Source organism: Protopterus annectens, chromosome 5.part1, assembly GCF_019279795.1.
Source record: "Protopterus annectens isolate FY-2018-M chromosome 5.part1, PAN1.0, whole genome shotgun sequence".
Classification (NCBI taxonomy): Eukaryota; Metazoa; Chordata; order Ceratodontiformes; family Protopteridae; genus Protopterus; species Protopterus annectens.
In genome coordinates this window covers 669825044-669850216 of record NC_056736.1, presented here as the reverse complement: position 1 = coordinate 669850216, position 25173 = coordinate 669825044, and the positions used below count along the sequence as shown (strand labels likewise).

Sequence of the window (25173 nt, the reverse complement as noted above, 5' to 3'; positions counted from 1 at the left end):
TCTGTGTCCAGGGCCCCAGTGAGACTCCCCACTGGCACAGCTGTAGAGTTGAGTCCTCAGCCAAGTGTCCAAGCCAAGTCCTCCAGTACCCTCTCTTTGAAACCAGTACTTTGTGTCCCTCCTCCAAGCAACTGGCAACGCACTCTTTGAGATTTGATTTGCACACACACACACACACACACACACACACACACACACACACACACACGCCTGGGAAAGGTTGGCACAGATTTACTAGCTATGTCCTCGTCTGGCCAGGCTGTAAGGTAGTTACACTGCCACCAGACACTCCAAAGCCAACTACTCTAAAGCTTTTACAAGGGTATCCAATTATACTGAGTGAAATTAATATTAATGCCAATGATAGTGTCTGACCAATGCAGTAAGGCTTTCAGGAGTGGCCACAGACTCACCAAATAGATATAATTACTCTCAGAGGTTAAACTATTCTGTAAAGGACCAGCCACAATGAAAAGTTTAAATATATTTAATAATAAAGAATAAAATAACATGAAATTACTAAATATCCATTTACAGTAAACACCAGAGTTTCATTCGCAAGAAATATTAAAATAACACAGATACAGAAAAACAGTACTTAACTAATCACACTATATTTTCCTGACTGATCTAAAAAATTTGTATTCCATGGTCACTTACTAGAGCAAGACAAGATGAAGTAGGTGGGTTATCCTTCTGTATCAGGTTTCAAAAACAGTCTGCTCTGAAACTTCAGTCTCATCTAGTATTAAAATATCATTTTTGTGATGGATTACAGAATGACACCACACACATCTGGTCATCTGACTTCTGGTTCCCATAGTACCCCCATTACTGGAAACTGAACCAGAATCTCGTACATACATGTAACCATACACATAGATGGAGCTTTGCTAAGATCTGTTGCAGCTTCGTGAAGTCATAAAACAATAAATCACTTTCACTCTTCCTACATGAGCTAGTAAACCATTCTCTGGCACACACATTTCATCTCTAGTTGAAATCAGAACTGTAAGATGCACTCTTTATGGCCTAAATTAAGTAATTTAATTTCATACTATTTTTCAAAGTTAGCTGGAGCTGAGCTTAGCCTCTTCTCTTCCAATATCTGTTAGAATATTAATTTCAATAGTTATAATACAGTCTGACATACAAGTGTTTTTCTTTTTCTGTCCAGCAGGGCACACACTTGGTAAATTTTTAATACAAGCAGCTTTACAAATACATTTTTGAACACAAGCATCTGTACAAATCAGTTTGATATACACATGACATGTACTTCTTTACAAAACTCCAGCTAGCTAGCTACTCTGGCATATGTTAAACATCCACTGCCCTACTTCTCCTGGCATAGCTGGCAATACCTCACATTGTCACAATAAGTGCTTCTCTTTTCCTTTGTCCCAGGTATTCCACTGAATAACTATCCTGAAAACATTTCTTTATCAAATTCAAATGTTTAGTTCTTTCCAAATGTGTCTCATGTAGCATAGCTATTTGCACTCTACATTTTTTAATATAATTCACTACTCTTTCTTTATTTGTATACATCTGTGAGACCATTAACATTTAAAGATAATATTGAAAGGGTCATTATGTTAACAAATTATTCCCAGAATGAGAAAACTTGAATGCTTTCGGAAAACATGATCTCCTAGTCATTGAAAAAAGGTCATTAAAAGAAAAAAAGTGTTCTATTTTTATTGTTTATCCGATTGCCTCTGTGGAGACATGAGAACCAGATAGAGTTGATTCTACAAGTATTTATTCATTTGCTGGAAGAGACCTTTATTGTATTGAATGTTTTTATTTGTTTGCTTTCTCTTAAAACGTGTTACTAGATAACGCCAGGAGCCTTAATCCAGTCATTTCTGTATGGAAGAATGAGAAAAAGCACATAATTTTTTTCTTGAGCTGATTTTACTTTTTCTTTTTCTTTTTTTTTTGTTACATTGCTGTGCTTACATTTCTTCAAACTGAACAAGGAGAAAGAGAAAAGGAAGGAAAAAACAGGGTCACTTGTTTACTTTAGTATCCCCATTACACTTGAAAATAATTGAGAAGACTACGTTATAGAATGCAAATTTCATGCACTCTATAAATATTACTGTTAAGAACAAGTTTGTTTTACTTAAAGTTAACTCTCTCCTTCCTCTTCTGTTCTTCTAAGTGTTCCTCCAAACATTAATGACATGAAGTAAGGCATATGCTTTAGAGTCCCCTCTAAGTATAACAAAGTTGAAAAGTCCAGTAGTACCAGGTTTTCTTGTTCTGTCATGTTTCACAAATATAATTAATGCTTCATAGTCCCACATTTATTAGTCTGTTTCTGAGTTTCTAGTTTTATTTCTGTTTATCTCTGTCTCCCACATCCAGTCCTTCTTCCTTTCCAGCATACTCCCGTTTTTTTTTCTGTTCAACTCTTGTGGGGTTTTCTGTCTGTCAAGCATTTTCTGTTGAAACGCTGAATAATGTTTCACTGGCACAGTCTCTCTGTCGTCTTTATTACCAGAAGAACAAGAAGCAGAATCTCCTTCTGTTTCACAACTCACTTTTTGTTGGACAAGCCTTTATATTTCCTCCTTGGCATGTTCTGCATAAAAAAAAAGATTTTGTCCCTCCAGGAAAAAAATATTCTGATGGTAGCTGGATACAGCAGTTTGAATCTCACGCCTGCTTCTTGAAATCAATTTATTCCTTTTCTGCCTGGTGTACAGTGAGTAATCATTTTCCAGGAATGCTCTACTGTCTCTCAATTTTAGCACTTTGTCCTTCTGCCACAGTTTTGCCAGAATCATCTCCTTCTGCTGGTAGGATTGCATCTGTACTATTAAAGGTTTGGGTGGCTTTCTCATGGCTAGGTTTGGAGCATACACACAATGTGCCCTTTCAATAAACTCCTGCTGTGGAAGGCCAGTCTGGTTGCTTATTTTTGCTTTCATAAAATTAATACAGTCTGTTCCTTCAAGTTTCTCTGGTACAGCAGAAAATCTCAGGTTTTCTGTGTGTGCTTTGTCCTTCAATTCTGTTATTTTTGAAACATCTCTTCTTGAGCAGTCTCATATTCAGCCAGCCTTATCTTCATTTCGACTTCCTATTTTTGCAGTTTTTACACTTCATTTGAATATCTGTTTAAAGCATCTTCCATTTTAGCCAACCTTTTATTATTTGAGTTGATATACTCCATCAGTGTTTCATTTTTTTTAATCAGCACCGAATACATTTGTCTTATATTTTCCTCTAGGTTACTGGAAGTCATGTCTTGCACCAAAGCTGGAGCTTGCACTGCTTTTTGCCGAACAGCTGGAGAATTCTTTCCAGTTAGTGTTTTTTCCTTACCTTTTGTGGTTGATTTTTTTCTGGTTCTCCGAATTTCTTTTCTGCTGGCATCCAGGCAGTGCACTTATTAGCCAGTTACTGAAATTTACTGAAAAGAAATTAGTTCACTGGCTCTGTCTACTGAGTTTCTGTTTTCACACTAGGAGAGATGAAATCAAGTTTTTATTCAATGTGCAGCCATCTTGGAAGTTGATGGATGCTCCTCTTGTTATTAAAAATCTCTTTGGTTCTGCAGCTTCTGAGCTTTTTAAATTACTGTAGGAAAAGGTCAAGACCTTACAGGAACTGAAACATATTTTTGTTTCCCGTATTCCTAAATTTCTGAGGAATTGTCCTTCTAAGCCCACCTTTGTCCATAGACAGTTTCACCCTTTTCCCAAAGATAAAAAGGGCTTTAGACGGGCTCCTTCTGCTAAATCTACTCAGACTCCTATTACTCAGATGCATCCTTTTCCGAAAAAAACAGGTTCTGACTTTCTTATTCCTTACACCCTGGGTGTGTTTTTTTTGTCTCTTCCCAGTTGGTTAAGGATCACTCAGGATTCTTGGGATCTGTCCATCATCCATCAGGGACACTTCATGTTGTAGAAATCCCCTTCCTTTCTAGACATTTTTCAACCTCCTCAGTAAGAGTTACCCTTTTTTCCAGAGGTACTTCACTGCCTTTGGTCTCAAGACACCACCCAAGTTGTTTCTGCTCCTCAAAGGGGGATGGGTTTTATTGCAGAATGTTTTTGGTTCCTAAGAAAGAAGGTACCTGGAGGTCCATCCTGGACCTTCCTCAGCTCAGTACCTTTTTGAAGATCCATTCTTTTCGAATTTTGTCCCTTCAGATTGTGTTTCATCATCTTCTTCCTGAGGCTTTCCTGGTGTTTGGATCTCAAGGATGCCCACCTTCACATCCCTATTCTTCCACTTTTCAGGAAATATTTGTTTCTCTCTCTCTACCTTGCATTTTCAGTCCTCTGCTGTGCCCTTTGGCCTTTCTACTGCACCAGTGATCTTCAAATGCATCACTCCTGTGATTGCTTTTTGCATGCGGATTGAAATCTTTCCTTACTTGGATGACCTGCTCATTTAGGCTTCCTCCCCAGAGACCTTGATTCAGCATCTCCATCAAACTGTTTGCCTCTTGCAAAGCCTAGGGTTTACAATAAATTTCCAGAAATCTTTCCTGACGACCTTCTCGGGATCATGTTTTTCTCGGGTGCAGGCTTCAGACCATTCCTTTGCTGTCTTCCTTTCCACCACCCAAGGCTCTGACTTTAATGGCCTTTTTTCAATCCCTTCTTCCTCAGTTCTCTGTTACGGTCAGGGAGTTTCTAAGGGCTGCATGGCTTCCACCATTCCTGTGCTTCCTCTAGCCATACTCCATATGAGGAAGCCACAGTGTTTACTAAAGTCAGTCTGTCTTCAACATTGCTGTCCTTTAGACTTTCTGGATCCTCTTCTTCCATATCTCAGATTTGAGCTTCTGTGCTGGATTCATCAGCTGTCTGTCAACCCAGGGCTTCCTTTTCAAACCCTAGTCCTCTCTCAGTAACTTTTTTCAGATGCCTCAGACACAGGGTGGGGAGCTTCTTTCGGACCTCTGGAGCTTCAGGGTCTGTGGCCCGTTAGTCAGAGGGAGGACCATCTCAACATCAAGGATAAAAACGCTCTCCTCCTTGCTCTTCAAGCATTCCACACTCTTTTTCTTCCAGGGCCTCGCAAAATCTCTACAGACAATATGTTAATGATGTGGTATATCAGTAAGCAGGGGGGGGCAATGTCCTACCTTTTTGCAGACTACATTTTGAGGTTTGGTATCTGATTGTCCACTATCAAGTGACTCTTAAGACTGTGTATATTCCTTTAGAACTAAACATTGTGGCAGACACTCTGAGTAGGTCCATGACACAGACTCATGAGTGGATGCTTCACAGAGATGTGGTTTGGGCATTATCCCCCAGTGGGGTACTCTTCAGGCAGATCTTTTTGCCTCCCCTCTAAACAGACAACTTCCTCTCTTTCACACCAGCATCCTAAGCCCTCTGTCATGGAAGGTGGACATCATGCCTTTTTCTTAGAAGGGGTTGTCTCTCTGTCTGTGCTCCCCTTCCCCTCGTATTGAGGGTCCTGCTCAAGGTAGAACAGGACTCTACCAAAAATCTTGCTGGTGACTCCCTTTTGGCCCAGACTGCATTGGTTCCACCTTCTTCTGCATGTAGCCAAGGACAGTCACCAAGTTACCCCACAGGGTGGACCTGCTCGCACAAGGCAAGGGTCTCTCATCAATCCTTACTTGTCCAGTCTTCACCTGACACTGTGGGTGATAGGGGTTTTTATCCCTTTTAGGCATCTCTTTTCTGAGAATGTGCCTTGGGTCCTGCAGGCCAGGAAGCCCATTACCAGGCAATTTTGTGTGTCCAAATGGAAGAGAGTTTTGGTCTGGTGCCTTGCTCTTTACTAGAATCCATTTTCTGTGGAGGCTGCTCTGGTTCTGTCTTTTTATGTGAATTGCTCCATTATGGGTTGGCTTTACTGTTCAGTTAATGCTCATCTTTCAGCTGTTTCTGCTTGTCCGCCTTTGACTTCTCTTTGGCGGTTTGAGGTCAATTAATTTCTTAAAGGCATCTTTCATATTACGCCTCCCAGGAAGCCTATTCGTCCTCCTTGGAACCTTAATTTTATTCTTGAAAAAGTAACTCAGGCTCCTTTTGAGCTTGCAGCTTCAGCTTCGTTGCAGCATTGTACATGGAAGACTGTTCTTCTTTTGGCCCTTATTTCATCTAGGAGGATGTCTGATCTTCAGGCCCTTATGGCTGTTCCTCCTTTTTTATTTTTTTCATAGGGATAGGGTGTCTCTTCGTACTAATCCATCTTTTATGCCCAAGGTGGTTAATGGTTTTATAATCAGTTTGTTAATTTGCTCATAATCCATCTTTTATGCCCAAGGTGGTTAATGGTGGTCTAATCAGTCTATTCATTTTCTCACTTTTTCCCTTCTTTGTGGTCTGCCAGTGAGAAGGTTCTTCATACCTTGGATTTGCATAGACAGCTTAGATATTATTAGGATAAGACTAAGGCCATTTGCAAGTCTGAGCAACTTTGTTTCTTTTCATCCCAGATCTTTAGGTTTGGTTGTTTTTAACAAACCATTTCTTTGTGGATCTCTAAGGCCATTTCATTTTGTTACTCCTTGCATGGGAAAAGTCTTTTTGCTTCTGTAAAGGCTCTTTCTACCAGGGCTCTGGCTTCCTCTATTGCCTTTTTCAAAGGATTGGATACCAGTTACGTCCTTAAAGCTGCTACATGGAATTCTATCCATACCTTTACTAATCATTACAAACTGGATGTGGTTTCTAGGGCTAGAGCTGTCTTTGTCAGAACTATCCTACATGGATTTTTGAGGGTTGTTCTGGTCCTTCCTCCTCCCAGGTTTCTTCCTGAGCTTTTATACTCTCCCTTTAATGAAGAATGCTGCCTGAAGGACTTAGTGCAGTGTGTAAAATCTTAACCATAACTGTCAATTTCCTTCTCTTCACTTTTGCAGTATTCGCTCCCTCCCTTCTTCCCCTTTTTCTGTTCTCCTCCTCCTTGTTTTCTCCTTCTGGATGCAAATGTTCCTCCGCCTCATCCTGGACTGCTGCTGCTCCTGGGGCTATTCACTTCTGAGGTATTTACGTCTGTATGTCACCTTTATGCCGTAAATATTAAGACTTTGGTATACTGGCCAGAAGTTGGGCTGCCCTAGACAGGGAATCCCTTTAGTGAAGAATGCTGCAACAGTGAAGAGGATGTCTACTGTTATGGTAAGATTTTACACAACTGTACTTTTTCCAAAAATGCTTAGTTCTTTTACTAGTCCTGTCTAGAACTTTATTCCACCAAGGAGTCTTGTAAAATGTAGGTTTAACAGTTAGTAATGGAATGGACTATTCTACAGGTTGATAAATGCAAACACAAAATTGTTACCTCCCAACTTCAGTATCTTCTGAGGGGATAACATCCTTCCAGTTCTTTAACTTTTCCTAATGATGAGGTAGGGTAATAGTTGTTGGTGTACACACTTTTCAAGTAGCTTAGAAATAGGGGATAGGATGGTGATAGGGCAAAAGTTTGGGATGTCATTATTATTGCCACCTTTATGGAGAGGAATAATAAAGGCTTTCTTCCAGAGCTGATGGACCTGGCTTTCTGAGATAGACTGATTAGTATGCTGATAGGGAGACTAATGGCTTCTGCGGCTACTTTTAGGAAATAGGAGGAAATTTCATCAGGGGCATTGGAACCAGGTTTTAATTTTAGAAGAAGTTTTTTTTTTTTATGGTAGATAGAGAGATGGGATTGGTAGAGAAAGGTGGAGGTTGGGGGCAAGGGATGCTAGGGAAGGAAGGGATGGGTGCACGCTGAGGAGGGGTTGTAGAGGTGTTGGTGAGTTAGCTTGCTAATGGATTCTATGAAGAAAGAGTTAAATTGGGTGGCTAAGTCCATGTCAGAGGCATCTGGGTTGGGGCAAGGGTTTTCTTTTTTTCCCGGGTTGAGGAGAGAGGAAATTCCTTGCCAAAATAGTTTGGGATTGGGGGGTGTGGTTGGTTTGGAGAGTGGAGAAATAGGTTTTGCGGTCTGAGGTAATTTTTTTTTACTTTATTTCATAGTGTTTTATATTTGTTTAGGGTGATAGTGGTTTTATTTTTATGGTAACGTATCCAGGCTTTGTCACGGAGTCGCATAGTAGATAATGTGTTTTTGGTTAACCAGGTACAGGGTTACATTTTATACATTTTGTTTTTAGAGGGGCAAAGAAGTTGAGCAGGTTTGTGAAAGTAGAGTTAAAGCAGGAGAGAGAGCATTATCTAGGGGAAGAGTCTTTAATGGGTTCCAGTTTTTGCTTTTTAGTGCATTTGAGAACGTTTCAGAATTGAAGTTCTTTAGGCAACTAGTGGAAATATAGATGCGAGTTCGTTGTATGGAAGAGGGGAGACAGTGGGCAAAAGTGGGGAAGTGGTCAGCTAGTGGGTCTGGGAGAATATCACTATCAGAGATATGGTGAGGATGGGATACTAGAATCCAGTCTATTGCACTTCCAGTAATGGAGTTCTTGGAAAGTCTGGTAGTGGAATTCATTAGTTGTGGAGAATTATACAAGTTAATATTGAGTGAGTTAGTGGGAGATTGGATTGTGGCCCAGTTTATGTTCACATCCCCCAGGATTATGGTTTCTGGGTAATGTTGGTAGAGACCCAGGAGAGAATATTTTCAAGGGATGAGATATTGTCTCTAGGGGGAATATAGAGGGAGAGAACAAACATGAGATGTTATGTTGTCCTATATCACCTTCATTCTTGCTGGTTGAGTTTGGAGCCAATCCACAGCTCTGAGTCGGCCACATACCTAACGCTTGAGAACTTCAGCTGACTCGAGGCTACTTTCTATCCCAAGATGTCTAGCGGATGTTCCCCAGATCTTATTTGCCACTTGAAGCATTGGGATTGTCTTCTCTGGCTCAGGCTAGTTTTTACGTTTTATTATCTTTCTATTACCTTTTCTACTCTGCTTTTTGATAAAAAAAGCTATTGGGGTTGTTTATATATTCCTCACTTAGTGGCATTACTTCTGAAGTATCTTTCCGTAATTGGTGTGTGTTTTCAGCCATTTTTTTCCTTCCTCTCTTTAAAGGATCTGTTTAAATTAGAGGATCCTTCTCTCTTCTTCAGCCCGATTTTTATTAGAGGGCCTCCTTTCTGTCCCTAGGAGTTAATGTTTAAGTTAGAGGCATCTCCTCAGGATGGTGGAGACTGCCATTTAACTTGGAAATTTCTCTTCCAACCTAGTTTCCCCTTCTCGTTAAAAAAAAAAAAATTCTCTTAACTTTCTCTCTGCTTTTTGTGTGGCTGACTGTGTTGTTACAGTACTTTCTTCAGTAGCTGTTTTTTTTTTTTTTTTTTTGTTTAGCCTTATACAGTGTCTACTAAGGAAACAAAACAATCTGACTTTAAAAAGTGCGATTCATGCACCCAGAAAATGTCTTTAATGGATGGACACACGAGTTGTGTTTACTGTTTAGGGGCAGTCCATCTGCAGGACTCCTGCTCCATATGTCATAGTTTCAATGTGAGGGTCATGCAGGAAAGAAAGAATAAACTTATTCTTAGAGGTTTAGTGAAAGGACCCTTTGAGATATTGATAGAAGGTAATCAGGCCTCCAAATCTGACAAACCAAAAAAAAAAAAAAATCAGTTTTGTCTGCTCCAGCTTCTGAGCCGTCAAGCAGCCATGAGAAACAAGTATCTTCAGAACCGAAGATGGTCGTTCTGACAAACCTGATCTCCCCTCATTTCCATCTGAATACTCTGAATCATCGCAGAGCCGAAAAATAAGTCGGTCATCAACACTGGAGTCAGTATGCTCGGTGCCACAGTCTCCCTTACTACAATCTGTAGCGGGTTGTCACAAGTCATCTACCCACTCCTCCAGAAGTTTATCGGATGACAATGTGGAGCAGGTGTTGAAGAGGTTATTGTGGACACCAGCCCTGGCTAAAAATTTTTCAAGCCCAGCCTATTGGAACATGGAGCCGACCATTGAATCTCAGGTACCCAACCATTCCTACTCAGACGAGTTCAGAGAGAGTGTCAGGAAGTCATTGTGGTGGAACCGTCAGAGCCAGTAATCACCCCCGATATCTCAGTTTCGATGTCTGCTCCGATTTCATCTATGCTGTCTTTGATCGAGGGATGTGGGAACCGACACTCCCTGGTCGGCTCTAGGGGATCGAGTCAGACCCTTGTCAGAGCCGACTCTCCCTCTCGGTGCTTCGGCTATGGTGAGTTCGGCACCCACATCAGCCTCGGAGCCATCCTCCTTGGTGCGGGGGAGATTTCCTGGTTCCTTGGGACCCGAGTCTCTCTTGGCCCAGGATCACCGCCTTTGAGGTGATGAGGAGTGTGCTCTCCACTGAGTCTGCTATACCTTCGGCTCCAGCCACTCTTCCCCATAAAGGGCCAGTGTCTACTTCTACACCATCCCTCCATCACCCCCACAGTAGAGAGTCAGTGCCACAGGAACCACCTCCCGACACCACCCTGGAACATCCCCCCCCCCCCGCGGAGGTCCCTCAAAAGAGACAGTATAAGAGGAAACACATAGACTCCCCTGAGTCTGTCATTTCTGATACCGATTCAGAGGACTCAGAAGGGTCCCCGAGGGGTGGCTGGAAAACCCTCTCCCCTTCTGAGGATGAATCGGTATACCTGAAGGCATTTGGCTGTCGCTTTTCCACCTCTTGGGTGTCTCCGCCATTTGATTAGCTCCTGGCTGTGGTAAGTCGGAAGGCGTGGGGCTTTCCTGAGTCAGTGGAGCGTGTTCTGAGGAGGCTCAACAAATTCATTACGTCCCCAGAAGATAGTATTTGAAAAAGGGAGTTCCAATAGATGTGATGTTGGTGGCGGCTGCCTCCAAGAAGGAGTTAGCTGAAATGTCTGCATCTGTTCATCCACCAAACATGGAGTCTCGAACGATGGACAGATACGGGAATCATATGTTCTCCTCAGCAGCCTTTACCCCTATGGTCACTGAATTACTTATCACATTTTACTCGACTTCAGAGGGATCTCCTTAAAGAGCTAGGAGATACCCTACAAGGTGCTACAGCTCAGGGTATATCAGACAAGATAAATTTTCAGCTTGCGACATTAACCTCTGTTATGAACTCCTCCATGCATCTCATCTCCTCTGTGGCTAATGGAGCGAGTAGGGCAGCAGGCACAGAACTAGCTCTAAGGAGACATTCCTGGATGCACCTTTGTGAGTTTGCTGAACCCTTCAAGTCTTCCTTTATTGATGCCCCATTCAATGGCTCATCCTTGTTCGGGCCGAAAGTAAAGGAGACTCTCACCAGGAGTGAACAAGATGGCAGGATTCTATCTGCAGTAGGAGTACATTTCTCCGCCCCTACTAGACCTTATCCCAAAGGTCAGAAGAGTGGAAAAATGTGGTTCCAAAAGTCCAAAGGAGCCTTGTCGGAAGCTCGTGGTGATGTTTCCCCCAGGGGCAGAGGGAGAAATAACAATGGAAGATGCCATCCACGTGACAGAGGGGGTCCACAGAACCAGGGTGACAAGAGACAGGTGACATTCTCCGGTCGGCCTTTCCAGTGCTCCTGAAAGGAGGCCTGCCTGTCTACCTCTGGAGGCAGTCGGGGGAAGACTATCACTGTACTCAGAAGCCTGGTTACAATTGACACAAGACAAATGGGTACAGTTGATTATATCCAGGGGATACATCATTCCTTTCCACTGTCCACCCCATCCATCAGTCTATCCCAGATATTCCACCCAGTCAAAGGGATCAGGCAGCCATAGAAATTCAAAGGTTGCTAGAAAAAAAGTCATCCAAGAAGTCCCTGCAAACCAAATCGGATCCAGAATTTACTCAAGGTTCGTTTTAGCTCCAAAAAAGTCAGGGGATGGGAGACCAGTTTTGGATGTCAGTAGACTCAACAAGTAGGTAAAGAAAGAGAAGTTCCGGATTGTGACACTACAGTCTGTACTCCCTTTTCTGGGACAAGACAATTGGATGTGCTCCTTAGATCTTCAGGATGAGTACTACCATGCAAAGATGGATAGATATTCCAGAATATATCTACACTTCCAGCTGGGAGCCAGTTATTATCAGTTCAGAGCTCTGCCCTTTGGTCTCACTACAGCCCCCAGAGTGTTTACCAAATGCATGGCAGTAGTCACAGCTCACCTGAGGCATCAAGGATTCCAGGTGTTTCCACACTTAGATGACTGTCTCCTGACAGCCACCACCAAGCATCTACTAATCAAAGCGAGGGACGCCACCATCCATCTCTGCTCAGACCTGGGCATTACTATAAATATAGAAAAATCTGCCTTGTTGCCATCACAGCATATCAGAGGCAGAATTAAACACAAACAACATGGTAGCAAAATTGCCTCAGGAGAGAATACAAACGCTATGCAGTCCAGTGTCTGTCCTACTCAAGAAGAGAAAGGTACAAGTAAAATTTGTTCTCAAGGTCTTAGGTTCAATGGCAGCAGCGATAGCACTACCCACTGGCACGTCTACACATGCGAATATTACAGTGGCTACTCTTCGCCCAGTGGTCCATGCAGGAGTTACCCATGTCACACAAGATTCTGATTACGGATACTTGCAAGAGGGATCTACTATGGTGGCTTCAGTCCACTCAAGTAATGATAGGCAGACTGTTTGTTCTTCCCCAGCCTGTCACTACAGTGACCACAGACATGTCCCAGATAGGGGGGGGGGGGCATTATCTGTGACAGACTGTCCAATGAGTTTGGAAAGATCACGAGTACCACTTGCACATCAATGTCCTAGAGATGAGGGTGGTGCTTCTGGCATTGCGAGCATTCCAGAGCTCTCTTCCCATAGTAACTATTGCAATTCAGACAGACAATATGTCGGCGGTATGGTATATCAACAGACAGGGGGAACCAGATCCTGTCACCTATGTCTAGAGGCCCAGAGAGTTTCTGAATGGGAAATTTCTTCTCATCGCTTTTTGACAGCAGCGAACATCCTGGGGAAATCCAACGTAATAGCAGACAGACTAATCAGAGCAATTCTCATGCCTCACAAGTGGTCCCTGAATCAGGAAGTTATGGATCAAATCTTTCACAAATGGGGCCAACCTTGCTGCGAACCTTCTGCCACTCCCTTCAGTGCCAAATGCAGCAACTATTTTGCCCTCATTTCCCCTCAGGGAGCGTCACAGAGCGATGCACTAATTCACGATTGGCCCCTGGGACCTCTTTATGCCTTTCCCCCATTTCCATTAATTCTAAAGGTTATTCAGAAAGCCAGATTGTTGAGTCGCAGGATAATTCTCATTGCTCCTTACTAGCCTTGTCAAATTTGGTTCCCCTTTCTTTGGCCCCACCTTCAAGAGGAGCCGTGGATCCTGGACCCAGTGCCGGATCTTCTGACGCATCAGTCAGGAATGCTCCAACCCACTCTTCAAACCCTCAAGCTGACAGCTTGGTTACTCCACTTCCAGTCTTAGCCATGCATCCTGAATTATCCCCCGCAATAAGACACATTTTGGTTTCCTCGCACAAGAAGATGACTAGGAAACTGTACACAAGTAATTGGAAGAGGTTCTCTTGTTGGGCAGACAAAAAGCACACAGATCTTTTTACAGCCCCCATACCTGCAAATCTTGGAATTTCTTCTGGAGATATTTAATCAAGAGGCAGCGGCAGCTACATTATGAGTACAATTAGCCGCCATATGAAATTATCATGTGGGAAACATCAGATCTAATGTAATGACCCACAGATTATGCAAAGCCTTCCTTAGGGGTACATTTCTATTAAGACCACCCTTAAGAGAACCTCCTCCTCCATGGAACCTAAATTTAATATTATCATCCTTGATTCTTCTGCCCTTCAAACCAGCATCCTCTTGTTCTCTAAAATTTTTATCTTGGAAGACAATCTTTTTAACAGCCATTACTTCTGCTAGGAGGGTCTCAGAACTGCAAACTCTGTCTGTTCGCTCTCCATATTTGTTTTTTCACAAAGACAGAGTTTCTCTCAGGAAAATCCTTCCTTTTTACCAGAAGTCTGTTCTGAAGCTAATTTGAACCAATCTATTGAATTGCCTGTATTTTTTCCTAATTATGGTAACAAGGCAGAATACAAGCTCCACCAATTGGATGTATATAGGCAGTTGCACTTTTATTTGCATAGGACCAAAGAATTCAGAAAGTCAGAACAATTATTTGTTTCCTATTCTGAGAACAAAAGAGGCATGGCAGTTTCAAAAGTTAATTTGTGAAAATGGCTTATTGAGACCATCACCTATGTCTGTAACTCTCACAATAAAAAACCGCCAGGAAAAATTAAAGGACATTCAACTAGATCAATGTCAACTTCCATTGCTTTTCAATCTAGACTTCCATTGGATTCAGTGTGTGCTGCTGCTACATGGGTCAATTCTCACACCTTTAGCACTCATTACAAACTAGATATGGCCTCCTGGAACAGGGTGTCCTTTGGTTCCACTGTTCTGAAGAGCTTATTCCATTGAGCCACCCAAGAAAGAAGGTACCGGGGACACTGTCCCAACCAGCAAGAATGAAGGTGAGATAGGACAACATAACATAAAGAAGTTATGTACTCGCCATAGCGTTCCATGTTTGTTGCCTAGACACTCGTTTTCATTCTTGCATCCCACCCATCCACACCCCTTCCTGGAGAACCTAGAAGAGATTATAGATTGGCAATATGTGGCCTGATTCCCTTCTTGCCTGTTAGCTTACTTTAGTGATTAGTCCTCAAACGAGATCTGGGGAACAGCCGCTAGGTATCTTGGGATAGAAGGTATCCTTGAGCCAGTTGAAGTTCTTGAGCTTTAGTATGTCGCCAAGTCAGAGCCGAGGATCAGCTCTGAAACCAACCAGCAAGAATGAAGGAGAGATTCTGGACAACAAACATGGAACATTATGGTGAGTACTTAACTTCTATTTTATGCTTGTTTAGGGTGGAGTTGGGCTGGTATTATTTCTGCCTTGCCAAATTTGGGAAAGGGCTTGATATAGGGGGTGACTAAGAGGGATGCCGAGTAAAGGAGTGCTACACCCCCTTTTTGTGTTCTGTCATTCCTTAACATGTGGTAGTTGGGAGGAGTTATTTCAGAATCTTCTATGTGAGGCTTAAGCCAGGTTTCTGAGATGGAGAGAATATTGGGCTGGTTATGTAGAAGCCAGGCATGAAGGTTTGGAATTTTGTTACATATGTTCTGAGCATTTAGAGCTGAGAAGTGGAGGGATTTGCCTGCTGCTTTTGTGGGGGGGGGGGTTGGGGGTTGGGGAGTTGGATTAAGTGTGGTAGAGTGGCCTGGGTTTGGATGGATGTCCCCGGAGAGAAGGCTAGAGATAGGATGATGGATGAGGTGTTTGGTTTGTAGTTTGGGTGTAGTATACAGGTAGAGAGTTTTGTGGACATTAGACTAGTGTAGTTGGGAACAATGTTTTTAGAGTTAAGTAGGAGTCTATAGGGGAAGAGCATGCTAGCGTTGAGGGGGTAGAGACTGGGAGATATATGAGTAACAGTATATGTGTACTTTGTAGAGGATGGGGTAGTGGTGTGAAATGGGGGAGTGGTTTGCATTAGTTTGCATTAGTAGGTTGGATATAGTTTAGGTACGTTAAGGTAATTAGAAGTATTTAAATAAGCAGGGTTAGAGGTTTGAAGGTCATGATGTTGGTTATTAGAGTAGAAATAAGGGGTGAGTTAAGTTTGGAAGTTTGAGTAAGTGATTATGGTTTAGGTTGATTGGTATTTTATCAGGATAAGTTGTGTTTGGCTGTAAACTCGAAAAGGGTAGGCTTACTTTACTGGGTGAACTGTGTGAGGGGATTTTGGGGGTATGATGGGTAGTTTGGATTGGACAGTGGAAGTGGTGGGAGTGGTTAGCTAAGTATAAGTGTAGGGGTGGGTGGAATTTGGGGGTAGGGTAGGAGAGCGGAGTGAGCCAGCAGGACGACCGGAGCAGTTAGAGCCAAGGGAAAACTCAAGGTAAAAAAAAAAAAAAAATTCAGTGGAGTGGAAGGTAAGTTCAGAGGAAAGTATGCAAGGGGTTAAGAGATGATGTTAAGTTGTCTATCTCGCCTTCATTCTTTCTGGATGGGTTCGGAGCCGATCCTCGGCTCCGACTCAGCCTTTTTCTAAAGCCCGAGAGCTATTTACCGGCTTGAGGCCTTCCCTTATCCCACAATGCTAGGCGTCAGATATCCAGATCTCGTTCGCCGCTTCAGCTACAAGGTTGTGTTTTTTACCGGCTCCAGGTCGTATAATTATTTTTCTGTCAGAGTTGTTGTTATTTTTAGATTTTCTTATATATTAGTTTTATTACATCGTGTTACCCCTTTAGACCCCACTTAGGATCTCCTTTTTTCTGTTGTTACAGAGTTCTCTTCCCCCCCCCCCTTTTGGGGTAGTGGTTAGGCCTGTCTCTTAATAGTATTGTTATATCATTTTTGTGTTAAGTTTTTTGTTGTTTATAACTGTTGTAGTTGTAGAGGTATTGTATTGTTCTACTCCGTGTGTGTCTGTGTTTAGTGTTTTAAGCACTAGTTTAACTTCCCTTGGTATCTCTCCTATCTTGTCTAAAGGTACCAAGGTTTCAGGTTTCAAGAAGTGTGACTCGTGCTGTCAGAAGATGTCTCTGACAGACGGTCACACTTCTTGTGTTTATTGTTTGGGCCCCCTACACCTGCAGGACTCTTGTTCGGTCTGTCATGCTTTCAGGCCGAGAGTCCTGCAGGAGCATAGGAATAAACTCATTTTGAGAGGCTTGTTAAAGCCTGAAGGATCCCCGGCTAAGCCTTTGTCGGGGAAATCCTTAAAGCCCGCCAAACCATTGGCTCCCTGTTCAGAGCCGACGCCGAGCGGATCTTCTGCCTCCTCGTTGGTTCTGGACGGAACCAACACTTCAAGACCTCAGTCGGCTCTGACTTTGCTATCGGAGCCTTCTCTGAGGCGAAAGTGTTCGAGATCCACCTCCTTAGAGTCCGTTCGCTCGGCTCCCAGGTCCCCATTACTACAATCGGAGCAGAGCCATAGATCCCATTCCTCTCAGGCCTCCAGGCTATCTGACCATGACTTAGAGAGGGTGGTCAGTAGGCTCCTTAAGTCGCAGGCACTGGCCAAAATGTTGACTAGCCCTTCTCAACAGACTGTGGCTATCCCTGTTTCTTCAACAGTTCCTCCTCCGACTCTACTACCGTGTTCGGAGCCGGAGCTTGTTGGTGCTTGAATCGTCAGAACGTTGGAGCCGATGTCCCACCCTTCGGCTCCTTCGTCGGCTCCAATCTCTTCATTGGTTCTGTCCTTGGAGGGATCTGGGCGCTGAGAATCCCTCATCGGCTCCGAGGGGGCGAGTGGCATTGGACCCTTGTCCAACCCCGTTCTCCCTCTCGGGGCCTCGGAGCAGGTGAGCTTGGCCCCAACATCGGCCTTGGAGCCGTCCCTCTCGGTGCCTGGAGGGGTTCACATCTCTTCGGAATGGGGACCCTCTTCTCTGCCTGATGAGGGCGCTTTTGAGGTCATGAAGAGTATGCTGACTCTGGTGTCGGCTCCGCGATCGACCCCTTCGGCTCCTCCCCCCATGGTGCCTGCGTCGGTCCTGACCCCAAGCGTGGAGAACAAGCGCCCCAGGTAACCCCATTGGGTGTATCTTCCTCTTCCGAGGCCTCCCCTGATCTCTCAGAGGAGCCCCCTCGGAAGAGAAAATGTAAGAGGAAGCATGTTGACTCCCCCGAGTCAGTCACCTCTGACACCGACTTGGAGGATTCGGAAGGGTCCCCAAGGTCCCCCTCTGAGGATGTCTCCTTTTCAGACATCCTTGAGATCCTTAAGCAGAGGGGGAACTGGACCGCCCTCAACCCTTCCGAGGACGAGTTGGTGTATTTGGACGCGTTTGGTTTTCACCCTTCCACCTCCTGGTTGTCTCCGCCTTTCGACCCGCTCATGGAATTAGTGGCTCGGAAGGCGTGGACGGCCCCGGACACAGTGGAACCAACTCCCCACAGGCCCACAAAATTCATTACAGCCCCGTCCTACAAACAGTTTCCTACAAAGGGTGTCCCTGTTGATGCCATGGTGGTTGCAGCAGCCACTAAGAAGGAGATGGCTGACCCTTCAGTGCCTGTCCATCCACCTAATAAAGAATCTAGGACAATGGACAGGTACAGGAAGCGGATGTTCTCTTCAGCGACCTTTTCCATGTGGTCGCTGAACTATCTGTGCCATTTCACCCGCCTTGAGAGATCTCCTTAAGGAACTGGGTGATACCCTTCAGGATCCATCTGCTGTGGGGTCTCGGGAAAAGATTAACTCCCAGCTGGCGACCCTTAATTCTATAGTGAACTCCTCCATGCGGCTCATTTCTTATGCAGCAGATGGGGCGAGTAGAGCCGCAGGCACAGGCGTGGCTTTGAGAAGACATGCCTGGATGCAGTTATGTAACTTTGCTGACCCCTTTAAGGCGTCCTTCATCAATACCCACTTCGATGGTTCGGCTTTGTTTGGACCACAGGTGAAGGATACCCTTACCAGGTGTGAGCAGGAAGGCAAGACTTCTGCTGTGGGAGTTCGTTTTTCTACTCCTTCTAGACCATACCCTAAAGGTCAGAAGAGTGGGAAAATGTGGTTTCGCAAACCCCAAGGAGTCGTGTCTGACACACATGGCATGTTTCCCTCCAAGGGCAGAGGAGGGAACAACAACAGACGCCGCCCGAGGGGCAGAGGGGGTCCGCAAAATCAGGGTAGCAGGGAATCTTTTTCTGACAAACCCTTTCAGCACCCCTGAGGGGCTGCCCGACTGTCCACTCTTGGAGGCAGTCAGGGGAAGATTGTCACTGTACCCAGAAGCCTGGCGACTCCTCACACAAGACAAATGGGTACAGTCCATCATATCCAAGGGTTACAAAATCCCCTTTGTCCACACCCCCATGCAAACAAACAGGTCCCTTCCAGATATTCCACTCGGTCTAAGGGAAAAAGCAGTACTAGAAATTTCAAAACTGCTAGAAAAAAAAGCCATCCAGCCAGTCCCAGCAGACCAGCAAGGATCCAGGATTTACTCCAAGTTCTTTTTGGTACCAAAGAAAACAGGGGACTGGAGACCCATTTTGGATCTCAGCAGGTTAAACAAATCTGTTCAAAGAATGAAGTTCCGGATGGTCACGCTTCAGTCCATTCTACCCTTTTTGGGTCTGGACATTTGGATGTGCTCCACAGACCTACAGGATGCGTACTACCATATCAGAATGAACAGACGCTCCAGGAGGTTTCTCCACTTCCGGCTGGGAGCCAGTCACTATCAATTCAGAGCCCTGCCCTTTGGCCTCACCACAGCCCCTAGGGTGTTCATCAAATGCATGGCAGTGGTTATGGCTCACCTGAGACGGCGAGGATTCCAGGTGTTTCCATATCTAGACGACTGGCTCCTAACTGCTTCCACCAGGCAACAGCTAATCTGAGCCAGGGATTGTACCATCCAAACTTGCTCAGGGCCAAGTATCTCCATAAACTTCGAAAAGTCTGCGTTGTCGCCTTGTCAATCTATAACCTTTATAGGCACCATGTTAAACACAAAAGAACTGTCGGCAAAACTTTCATTAGAAAGAGTATTAGACATTCGCCGACATGTTCAAACGTTACTACAATGCAAGAGAATTCAGGCCAGATTTGTACTGAAAACCTTGGGTCTCATGGCAGCAGCAATCACATTACTTCCCCTGGCTCGTTTTCACATGCGGATTCTTCAATGGATGCTTTTTACCCAATGGTCTTTTCAACAGCTTCCGATGTCTCACAACATAATAATCACCCAATCATGCAAAGACCACCTTTCTTGGTGGATGGTCTCCCCACAAGTTTTTCAGGGCAGACCATTTGTACTTCCTCCTCCGGTTGCCACGGTGACAACGGATGCCTCCCTGATCGGGTGGGGGGGGCATTTTCAGGGCAGGACTGTCCAGGGCACTTGGCAACCCCTAGAGTACCATCTACACATAAACGTCTTGGAGATGAGAGCGGTACTTTTAACGTTGCAAGCTCTTCAAGACTCTCTACCTACCGGGACTATTGCAGTTCAGACGGACAATATGTCGGTAGTGTGGTACGTCAACAAGCAGGGCGAAACCAGGTCCAATCCCTTATGTCGAGAAGCACTCAGACTCTGGCAGTGGGCAATCTCCTCTCAACGGTTTCTGATAGCAACGCACATCCCCGGGAAGTCCAACGTCATAGCGGACAGGCTAAGCAGAGCAATCCTTATGCCTCACGAGTGGTCTCTCAATCAGTTAGTAGCGGGCAAAATTTTCCGCAGATGGGGTCAACCTTGCTTCGACCTTTTTGCAACCCCTCTCAACAGCAAGTGCAGCGACTTCTTCATTCTCTTCCCCCAGCGACGCTCTAGTTCACGATTGGCCCCGGGGTCTGCTCTATGCATTCCCTCCTTTTCCCTTAATTCCAAAACTGATTCAGAATGCGACCACTTTGGGATCCAGGATGATCCTCATTGCTCCTTACTGGCCTCGACAAATTTGGTTCCCATTCCTGCATCGTCACCTACTGGAGCAGCCCTGGAATCTGGACCCAGTTCCCGACCTCTTGATCCATCAGTCGGGCAGGCTGCACCAATCCCTTCACTCTCTCAACCTCACAGCTTGGTTGCTCCACTTCCAACCTTAGCCAGGCTTCCACTTGTTTCTCGGCCAGTGCGCGACATCATGCTTTCTTCGCACAAACCTTCTACTAGAAAGACTTATGCTAGTAAATGGAAACGTTTTTCTTTCTGGGCAGAGGCTAGGAAGATAAACCCCTTTACAGCCCCTGTCCATAATGTTTTAGATTTTTTGGCGGAACTTTTTTGAGCAGGTTCCTCAGCTGCCACTATTAGGGTCCAATTGGCTCCTATCGCAAATTTTCACGTTAGCCTATCAGAGTCCAGTATCATGCCCCACAAACTTTGTAAGGCTTTTCTTAAAGGGACTATTTTACTTAGACCCCCGGTTAAAGATGCCCCCCTCCGTGGGATTTGAACTTGATATTAACTTCATTGATTCTCACCTCGGCCAGAAGAGTATCAGAACTTCAAGCCCTTTGTGTTCGCCCCCCCATATCTTATTTTTCACAAAGATAGAGTTTTACTCAGGACTAATCCTTGCTTTTTGCCCAAAATGCCCTCAGAGACAAATCTCAATCAGGCTATTGATCTTCCTGTCTTTTTTCCTAATTATTCAAACAGAGCTGAACAAAAGTTACACTATTTGGACGTTCACAGGCAGTTACGTTTTTATTTGGATAGGACCAAGCAGTCAAGAAAATCAGATCAACTCTTCCTGTCCTATGCTGAGGGGAAGCAGGGCCTGCCAGTTTCTAAGGTAACCTTGTCCAGGTGGCTGGCCTCTGTTATTACCTTGATCTACCAACTGAGACATAAAGAACTTCCTTCAAAACCAAAAGCTCATTCCACCAGAGCATTGGCTACGTCGGTAGCTTTTCAGGCTAGACTTCCAATGGAATCTATTTGTGCTGCAGCAACGTGGGCCACTCCTCATACCTTCATTTCGCATTACAAGTTGGATATGGCCACCAGGAGTTGAGCTGATTTTGGTTCCACTGTGCTCAAGAGTCTGTTTCGATGAGCCACCCAGGGCTAAGGTGCTAAGGACGCTGTCCCATCCAGCACGGATGAAGGCGAGATAGACAACTTAACATTAAGAAGTTAAGAACCTACCATAACGTTCCATGTTAGTTGTCTTCATCTAGCCTTCTTTCTTGCGTCCCACCCTCCATCCCCCTAGCCTGGTTAGGACCGAGAAGAATCCCTTTTGAGGCCTTCTTCCTACGGTTGACCTTGTTTTTAGGTTACGTCCTCCTCTGTTTGTAGCACTGTAGGTAAACCTTTGGTGGGAATTAGTGTGGTTTTTCCATGGTGTTAGCTTTCCAAACGAGATCTGGATATCTGATGCCTAGCATTGTGGGATAAGGGGAGGCCTCGAGCCGGTAAATAGCTCTCGGGCTTTAGAAAAAGGCCGAGTCGGAGCCGAGGATCGGCTCAGAACCCATCCAGCAAGAAAGAAGGCGAGATGAAGACAACTAACATGGAATGTTATGTTAGGTACATAACGTCTTATTCTAGCAGTGGTATAGGGAAAGGATTAGAGTGGTTCAGAGAGGTAAAGATTGTGCCACAGGAAGGAAGGCAAAGTTAAAGAGTCTGTGGGAGGGGTTGGAAAAAAAAGAAAGTAAATGAAACTGGGGGAGGGGTTGGAGAGAGACTGGAGATGGATACAACAGTGGCCTACCTGGTTGGAACCAGTGCTGACAGGGTCAGCAGTGTGAAACAGCACTGAAAATAATTAGAAAGGAAGCAACTGTGAAAATCAGAGCTGAAGAGGTAAAAAGAGAGCAAGCCAGAGATGGAAATGTTGCAGATATAAATTTAAAAGCTGGAGACAAAGGGTACAGAAGATGTACTAGGGGTTAAATAACACACTAGAGTGTGGCTGGCAACATTAAATCTACAAATACTGGAACTATTGAGAGTTAAAATAACATTAAACTAAAAGCTATTGTTACTAGTGTTAGTTAAAACAGCAAGGAATATGGTAGACTGCTGGTACTGTGCTGCCTCCTGTTGGCCAAAGTTACTACAGGCAGAAAAACTAACCAGTGTGTATGCTCACCGGCCCTGTAGTAATACTTTAAATAATAAGGAGCAGTTCACTTTTTAAAAAGCAGATAGTTTTAAAAACAGATTCAAAGTGTGGATAAATTGCAGTAGAAAGAACACCTACAGTTGAGCTAGAAAGCTGTACATTTTAGTTTGCTTTTTGGAGCTGCTTCAGGCAGATAACTTAAGCAGATTTGTAACTCTTTCACAAGGTATTTTGCTGGGCGAGTCTGTTGGGCAGGGGATGACCACAGAGCATTTAACCCATCGGGAGAAGCAGCAAGAGATAAGGAGGAACACGCACAAAAGGTTAGACCAAAAAAGTAAGAAAAGACACATGAGAGACCAGACCTAGCAAAATCCTACAGAATCAGAGGATAAGTGAGGTATAATACAGACAAGAAATAACCAGTGTAGCAATAACATTATTCCCAACTGACTGTCATGAAAGCAGAGCAGATACTACACTTTAAACAACTAATGTTGCACTAAAAGTAAATGCAGTAGGTTGTACAGAAATAGAAAATATTAGCAAACACAGTTAACTAAGCCCTTTAAGCAGAACAGAAAACATTCTTAAAAAAACTGTAATGAAGCACTAGGAGTATATCCAGTAGCGTGTACATATAAAGCAAATTTTAACAAGCACAGTTAACTAAGCCCTGTAAGCAGAACAGAAAACATTTAAAAAAAAAACTGTGATGTAGTACTAGGAGTAAATGTAGTAGCTTGTACAGATAAAGCAACTTTTAGCAAACATAGTTAACTCTGCACTGATAGACAGTGCTTAGTAGCAGTGTAAACAGCAATAAATAAAACATTATGTCTTACACAGTACCTTTTAAAGCAAGAGATCACACAGGCAGGGGGAGTAGATTCTTCCATACGGACTGCACAGAAAGCTAGAAAGGAGCATCCCACTGAGGAAGTCCCTTGGAAGAGGTCATGCAAGAGGAGACACCTGGATACCCCACAGGAATCCCTCACAGAAGACATTGATTTTGATGATGGGGAAGGGTCCCCTAGATCTCCACCTGAGGATTTCTTGTTTGGGGACATACCAGAGATCCTTCGCGAAAAAGGTGGTTGGTCTGCCCAAAACCCTTCCCAGGAGGAATCAGTGTTTGTGGAAGCCTTCATGTAGGACCATCTACTTCTTTGGTTACCCTGCCTGCGGATGAGCTGATAGACCTGGTCTGTCACAGAACATGGAAGGAACCGGACTCCATAGAACTGATCCCTAAGCACCCAGACAAGGTTCTTAGTGCCCCGTCAGAAAGGTTACATTAGGCAAAGGGTGTTCTGTAGATGCCATGGTCATTGCAGCAGCTACTAAAAAGGAGTTGGCTGAACAGAGCTCTTCTGTCCATCCCCCTTGCTGGACAAGTTTGTGAAGTGAGTGTATGTATCATAGTCTTCACTTTACGGTCACTGAATTATTTGGCTCTTTTCATGAGATTACAGAGGGAGTTGATCAAGGAACTCTTTAACTCTCTCCCAGGGTCAATGTCCATATAGTATCAGAAGTCTTTTTCCTCATGACTGACCACCCTACAATCCATTACTAAAGCGTCTATGAGCTTAATCTCACATGCAGCTGAAGGTTCTTCATGGGCAGCCATTAGGAGACATGCCTGGCTGTAGGTGTGCAATTTTTGCAGAGTCCTTTAGGGCATCATTCATCATTACTCCATTTGATGGATCTTCCTTAATTGGGAGCAACAGTTATAGAGATGTTGTCCTGCAGTGAGAAGGATGGAAAGACACTGTCTGCCACGTGTATCCACTTTTTTACCACACAGAGAAACTTTTCCAGGAATCACCGTGGTGGTAAGATAAGAACATGTGGTTCAGAAAATCCCAAGGGCCTTTCCAAGAATCATGTGGAGATTTCTGCTCCCCCCAGATGCAGATGGGGAAGTAACTATAATGGGTGACATTGCCTTCATGGCAGAGGGGGTCTGCAGAACCAAGGTTCTTGAGTTTCTTTCTCGGATAGGCCTTTTCAGTGCTCCTGAAAGGTTACCCGACTGTCCCTTTATGGAGTCAGTCGGGGGGGGGGGTGCTTATCCTTGTGCTCTAAAGCCTGGACAGCCATCATATAAGATATTCAGAGGATATTTCATTCACTGTTCTCAAGTTCCTCCAAAAAGGGAAGTCATCTCCCTGATGTTCCACCCAATCATAGGGAACAAGCAGCTCTAGAAATTCAAAAGCTGCTGGACAAAAGAGTTAATCCAGGAGGTTCCCCATACCAAAGAGGATCCAGAATTTACTCAAGGTTCTTTTTAGTGCCAAAGGAAATAGGGGACCTGAGACAGTTATTTGAACCAGTTTGTGAAGAATTCCAGGATGTTCTTCGTGTTTCACTGTTGCAGTCATTACATTTGGGTTATCTGCTTGCAGGTAGTTCAGTTGGCCTGATTAACAAAGTCTTGGGCCCTTCGTCGGTTGCTGTCCCTTCTTCCATGACGTCGGGTATAAAACATGCAGCTGACGCCATTACATCAGTCTTTCTTGCTGTGCGGTGCCCGAAGCAGAAGCAGTTTGAAGTGCCTGTCGGCTAACTCCTGAAATTTTCGTTTTTTAGTTTCAGGACCGAAGTCTTCA

At 44.3% G+C, this 25173-nt stretch overlaps 1 protein-coding gene across 2 annotated transcripts in view; it reads left to right on the top strand.

Annotated features, from left to right (window-relative positions):
• RNF17 (ring finger protein 17) overlaps positions 1–25173 on the top strand; it is a 3936714-nt gene that overhangs the window by 3358654 nt on the left and 552887 nt on the right. The gene's annotated exons all lie outside the window — the stretch shown is intronic.